This window comes from Parus major, chromosome 1 (assembly GCF_001522545.3).
Source record: "Parus major isolate Abel chromosome 1, Parus_major1.1, whole genome shotgun sequence".
NCBI lineage: Eukaryota > Metazoa > Chordata > Aves > Passeriformes > Paridae > Parus > Parus major.
This window is the reverse complement of record NC_031768.1, coordinates 77,702,327-77,709,515: the sequence shown is the minus strand read 5'-3', so window position 1 is coordinate 77,709,515 and position 7,189 is coordinate 77,702,327.

Here is a 7,189-nt window from a genome sequence, read left to right as displayed (position 1 = left end):
TTCCATTTTTTTCTCTGCACTTTCCAAAGTTTGCCTATGGACAATGTTGACTTTAAACTGTTTGAGGCAAGTTCAGTGTTTTCATCTACATTTATGTAACACTTATGTGCTCAGGGGCTTAACCAAAGACTAGTGCTTCTAGTGTCTACAGAAAAAATAAAATACTAGTAAGCGATATTGAACTTTATTCTCTTACTGGTTCAAGAATATCTTTAGATGTGCTCATTATTGAGTAGGATCTACATTCAGTCTTTGATGAGTTCTGTGCTAAGTACTGCTCATTGTGAGGCACAGGAAGAATGCCAAAAAGAAGAACATAATAAAAATCTGTATTAACACCAGGCATGCTGACTCCTACTTGTTTTTCTAAAGCAACAGACTCACCCAAAAGAAATGAAAGCAAGCAAGCTCTAAAACACTTAGAAACACTGAGCTTTGTCTGTGAATTGTTTAGTGGCTAAGCTGAGTGTGTACGATTGTGTACATCTATTTTGCCCCCTGCAATATTGACTTTTAAGGCAATGAAAACATTTTCTGTTCCACTGATCAATGCCTCCTGATTATATTGATTTACTGTACACCAGCTGTGATCCTCCTTTTATTTACTACCCTTTTAGTTATAAATTCTTTTTTAATTTTCCAGTTACATGTAGTAGCATGGGAACTGAGAGGGGAGCTGTAAATATGTGAAAAATCTTGTTCATCATGATAGGAATGAAACAGTTCCAGCCCCACAATTTCCCTGAATGGTGCAATGTGAGAAACTGAAGAATTACGGCCCCGTGCAGGTTTTGAAGGGCATATCTGACTGCCCACTTACTCTATTAATTGATCTGCCCCATTTGGAACGTGGCTGCTGCGCACTAAGGAGAAATGGCCTTTTTGCTGTTGATATGATGTGGAAAGAGGAGCACAAAAAGGCAGCTCTGTTCCCATCTATTCATGTACAAAACGTAAATGATTGCTCTGAAGTTACAGCTTTATTCTGAGTACACAGTGGCACTCCACTCAATTTGATTTGTTCCATGTTGACACAAATTATTTCTTGCTACTGTTTCCTGTGACACTTTACTGTTAATGTTCCCTTCAACTGAGGGAAAGGGAGGTTGATTTTCCTGAGATCAGTGTGCTGTTAGGAAATTCAACTACTGTTAAGAAGTTTTTTCCAAGATGAGCTGGCTCTGAGAAGGTCCATGTGCTTGGGCATTGCAGGTAACCTGGCCTGGAGCGCCAGCTGCCCCTGCTTCTCTTGCAGCAGGTGCCCAGCTGAACCTGCCTGCCTGTATCCAGGCAGATGCCCTGTTAAGATAGAAATAGAAAGATGGAAATGGCACTACCAGCATTATTCAGTTTTTCCTTTATCTGGAGTTTCCAAGACCTGCATGAGCCAAGCCACAAAGAGCTGATAGCGCAGCAAGAGTGTTGCGGAAGCTGAGAAACAGCTCTGTACAAAAAGGCTCATGACTTGAATCAGATCAGAAACAGCCAGAAAACAACTACTTTTAATGGCTGAGTGGTGCAAGTCAAGGTTTTTACATTAAGGATATCTCTGAGTCTGAAGAGGTGGAATGGAAGTTATTCCTGACAAATTTTGCAATAGGCTCTCTGAACTCTTTGGGAGTGTATTCACTGCATTGCACCATCATGCACTGGTGGTCCCAACACACAGCATATGCTGGACATGCACTTCGCAGCAACAGCAGTCACATGTATGGATCCTTCTCTTTTGTTTTACCTATTTTTCTACCCCTGCTCCCCCCTCTTTCTTTTCTCTTGCCTCTCCATTTATGCATAATCCCCTTTCCTACATGCTTAGACTCTCTCTGCTTCCTGAGATGACATCCTACTAAGCACACTTTTCCCCTGCAATGGCAGCACACACGTCACTGCCCCTGGGGACACTTGCACCACTACCAAGAGACAGTGCTTTGGGAATAAACCCCATCATTATCAGTTACTCTGTGACCCCAGGGCACCCCGGGTAGCACAGCCAACCCTCTGCAGAAGCACCTTCTGGGGTGAGGAGAATGGTCCTGAGACAACACCCAGTGAGCCCTGCCCATCCAACAAAGCATTATCCATTGCTTGCTTGTGTGCATGTATGTTCATCTGATTTATAACAAAGCTTGCTTTATTTAATTAGCTGAGTGGTTTGCCCAGGGACAGCACTGTACCAACCTCAATGTTGACTATGACCTGTGGCCAAGGGTTGTTTGTACTCCCAACACAGAACAACAATGTCACTATCCAATATTAAAATAATTAGAGGTTTGTGCTTTCATTTTGCTGGTTTCATGCAACACTTCTTTCTGGTTTTGGCTGAAAGGCATTTCTCATCCGTGTGTTTTGACACTGGGGTTTGCCCAAGAATGTGCTTAGGGAGAGGGTGAATTAGGAGCTAAAAGTAGTACTGACTGGAAAATGCCCCTATTTACCTGAGCAAACAGGAGAAATCTTACTGGTGATCCTTCTCCTCCCTTCCTCTCTTGCCCTGAACTGCCGCAGGTTTCTTGGGAAGTCTTCAGTAATGAAAAACAAATATTGGGAGTATGCTGAAGAAATATGTGGTTTGTCAAAAAATACTCATTGTATTTTTTATACATGTCTGACACTGTCAGAAGGGAAGGTTTCTGTAGTCCAGAGTGCTGGTTTTGGTAAGACAGAGATGTAGCTTATCCAGGTAACTTGAAAGAGATTGCAAATTTCCATGCAAGGCTGAAGCACCTGGGGCAGTGACTTCCACCAGAATGAAAGAGGAGGGCAACATCCAAGAGGTCAGAAGTGACCATTAAGCGTTTTGTTATTGTGAGGAGCACTGTCCTCTCGTTCACCATCTCCATCTGGGTTTTGTGCCAAAAGGAAAAAAAAAAGAAAATCAATACTAGCTCTGTGTGCGTAGTTGTGATGTTTTGAACATGTACACGAGGCCAGGTTTGTAGCCAGAATTACTGCTTGTTAGTAGAAGTACTTACTAGTTAACTTTGCCTGTTTCAGAGAAATTAATATATGTGGAAAAATTGGATAAGCCTTTGGAAATACAGCTGGTTTTCAGATCCTGAGGTTTGTTTCTTTCCAGCTGGTGCTGGCTGGTTGAAGAAAGGACAATCCACCCCCTTGCTGACTCCAAAGCTGTAAGTTGTTTGCATCCATTGTGGGACAGGATAGTATTTAAAATCTCCATATACATAGCAAAAGGGACTGAGGCAATTAAGTCAATATTTCCCAAAGTGGAAAGTGCTTTCAGGCACTTCTTATCACTTCATGGGTTCCTGAAAGGGATTCTCTGCTTTCACAGACAAACATATCCCAGATTTTCCCAGAAATTAAGCAATCTTCATCTTCAAATTATTTATTCTTTACTGTTTCTATGTCCACTGAAATGCAGATTCAAGGCTTTTTTGAGGGTGAGGGGATGTTGAAGAAAGTGGGCTTCAGGCATTTGTTTCATGTGTTAAATTAGGCAGACATAATTAAAGGTCCTTTCTGAAAAGGGGTGAACTATCTCTCTCTATCCTTGGAGATATATAATCTCCAGTCCTGGAAATATTCAAAAGCCCTGTGGGCATGGTCCAGGGTAGCCAGTTCCAGGTAGCTTTGCCTGAGCCAGGATGAGGAAGACATCTGAAAACTAGACTTGAAAAAATGAGCAAACCATTTGGAGTATGCTCTCGTCATTCCTTGGTGGTGTAATCCATTTATTTTATTAGGTGTGGGCCTGAACTGAGCTAAGGGCAAGACCTGCATTAACTCTGCAATGATGGCAAGACTCCAGAGGCTGGAAGAAAGACAAGAACACCGGGAAGTGATAAGAGGGAAGATAGTGGGTGGAGACAGGATCATAAAAGAGCTAGGTGAGAGATGAAGCCACACACATTACCAAATTAAAAGCCTGGAGGGCTTCTCCAGGGGGCACAGCTCACCCTGTGCAATGCCCAGGCTTCCTGCCTGTGTGGTTCCCCTGCAAGGGCACAGAGGGACAGTGACCCACCATGTCAATGGCCATTAGAGGGAGCTTGGAGGAGCCCAAGGATGAAACCAAGGATGAAATGCAGCCCTGGAAAGCAGAAGCAGTGTATGGAAGACAGCTGGTTCAGCATTTTAAACCTATTTTTAATATCCTTGAGATGCTTACTGAGATAAGGAGGCATTTCTCTATGATCTCCAAGAAATACAGCTGTTTCTCCCTTGGGAGAATTGCCTTTTGAAAGAGGCTAGGATTCTTTTAAGAAGAGTTCAACAGTTTAATCAAAGCATGTGTCTGGTGGTGTCTTCTATCAGGCATCCTCATCCCATGATAAATTAAAAAAAAAAAACAAACGCAGTAGATGTTGTCCCAAGCATGTTCACTAGCTGTTAGTAAATGGACTGGATGCTTTTACTTGGGAAAAAGCAAAGAAGAATACAATTTGAATTTATACAGCAGTCAGAGGAAGGTTCAGCAATTGCTGGATTCACCCAGGACACTGCAGGTCGAGCTATAAGCTCATTCCACTGACGGGCTGAAACAGACCCTGAAGGAGGTGAGGGGTGCATATACCTGACCCCTGGGCTCATCCCAGAGCATCCCACTCCAGCTATGCTACTGGCCTTGGTCATGTTTCCCACTCCCTCCACTGAGCCAGTGCCAGCCTTTTCACAGTCATGTGTGAGTTTCCAGCATCTGTCTGGGACCCACTTGGTTTTTTTGCTTCTGTATCTGTCTGCCTGTCTAGTCAGGCATTAGATAAAGGAACAAATTACTGTGGAGTACCTCATCACTTCATGTAAGCTCCTCCTAACACCCAGCCCCCTGGCACTTTGTGGAGAATGAAAATGAACTGGGAGAGACTCACTGGGTACATGGGAGGGAAGAGGGATGAGCTGTCACCAAGCCCATGCTCACTTCCTTCCTGCTGAGCAGCTGATTGACAGCAACCTGTTACCACCAGGAATTTGTTCTACCTGTCCAAATATTTCAAACTGTTCGTGGATAGTTTTGACTTCTTCTTTATTAATGAAATATTTTCAGTACTCATGGTGACAAAGAAAAACTTCAAAGCTTGATTTGCTAAAATATTAGAGGGCAAACAAGGAGAGCTTGCATTTACTACCTTTTGTAAAAGACTTTTCCTTTTTTGAGATGCTGGCTTGATATTTTTAAATACCTCAGAACAGTAAGATTGTGCTTTTTTTGGCTAACAGGACAGGTGTTGCAAAACCCAACCGGTGTGCGGTAAATCACTACCTGCATTGCTTTTGTCTGGGTTTGTGCTCCCTTCCCCGCTCTGTGTCTGGTTGATCTGGCTGGTGAGATTAGGAGCACTGCAGGGCAGGGAGGATCCCTGTCTGTGTATTTGCGCTGTGTCTTGACACTTGTAAAGGAAGCGAGTAATCATCACTCTTGCTGCTTTCATGTCTCCTTGCACAATAGAAATAATTAATAGTAATAGCAGTGCTTTGCCTATCTGCGGCCCCTTTCATCTGAAGACCTGAAAGTGCTTGACAAGCATTAAGTAAATTAGCTTCCAAATACCTGGAGAGGGAGTCAGATGTAATCATCCCTACTTTTAGATGAGCACACAGGAGGAGAAGCTAAGCTAACTGAGTGCTTACAGTTAGTCAGCTGAAACCATATTTCCTTCATTGGGGGAGCTTGCTCAGCACTTAGGAGGCTCAGGCTGCTTTTTGAGGCGTCCGAAAGTGGGGTTTGATGTCCACTTTTTACTTCCAAAACATACAGACTGTGGAGCTGTGTGATCTACCCTGCAGGAGCAGGAGGATGCATGTCGTTCGTGAAATTTACCATTTGAACTGCTAACCTGGCCTGGGAAAGAAGGAAGTTCTGCTGACACCAGGTTGGCAAAGCTAAAGTGACTTTGAGTTAGTCCTGATTTCAGAAATGTAAGCAGCCCCTGGCACAGAAACCCTTCAGCTTGGCTCCAGGGGTGGTGCAGCCAGGTTTGCATTGTTCTGCCTCCTACTTCATAACCCTTTTGGAGAGGAATCTGTACCACAGTTGGCAATTTTGATCAGCCTTATATACATAGTGTGGGCTTACCAGGCCCTGCCACGGTGCTCACAGCCCTTTCTTGCAAAGAAAGATGCTGACAGTACTGACCCAAATCTAGAGTCTTAAATAGATCTCTGTTAAAACAAGGGTGCTGTGCAACTCTCAGGACTCTACTCAGCAGGGGAAAGGAAGAAATTCTCATTATCAACTATGAAAGGTCTGGTATTGACATGAAATTTTTTATAAAAGAAAGGTAGATTATGTTTTGAAAGACCACAGCCAGCTCTTCAAAGTGGTAACTAGGCTGGTGGACAAGAGAGGTTTTTTTCCATATACTGGAATTTCTAGTACTGCAGAAATAATTTTCCTTTTTAATATCAGACCTGAAAGGCTTCAGTTCCAGGAATAGCGCTCTTGCTGTCACATAGGCTCCTTCAAATAGGAAGTACCAGAGTCACTGAAGAACAGTAGGGCTGCTCCTTGTTGCAAAATTTTGTAGACTCAGATGAAAGACACTAATAGTATTGGCAGCATATCCCATAAATCACATGATATCACTCTGGGCAACCATCCAGGCTTCCACAAGGTTGTGACATTTGCCACATTTTCTCCTTTCCAGCTGAGAAACTGGCCAGAAGAAGTTGTATGGACATCAGGAACCTCCTGTCAGCTCCTCCTCTTCACATGACACCCTCCCATTTAAACAGACCCTAAGCAAAGTGTCACAATCCTGTTGGGAGTATTCAGCTTAATATCACTCTTGGGGATGGGTTGCCTGGCAGAATTGAGTTTGCAACAGTTTGGAAACCACTTGTGCAGATGCAATCACATCAATTCTTTCTTTTCTGCTCACAATGCTTGATACCTTCCTTTCTGCTTTAAATAGTCCTGGTTAGGCTTCCAGTGCTGGGGTTTATTACCACAAGTCCCCTATTTACCCAGAGAGAAAATGAGGCAATGATCTCATAAGAGGAAAACAAAAGGTTCACATTTCCTCTAGAGTAAGTAGGTCAGTGCTGTGAGACGTGATGGAAGAGGATCCCATGATGCCCACGGGGTGACTAGAGGAGGCTGGACAGGCAGCAGGGTTGCCTGGAGAGCTCCAGTGGACCTCAGCACTGGCCCTCCTGCTGGCAAAGGTGTGAAAGAGTTTCACCATGTAACCAATCACAGCAACACTTCCATAAACACTGGAAGTCC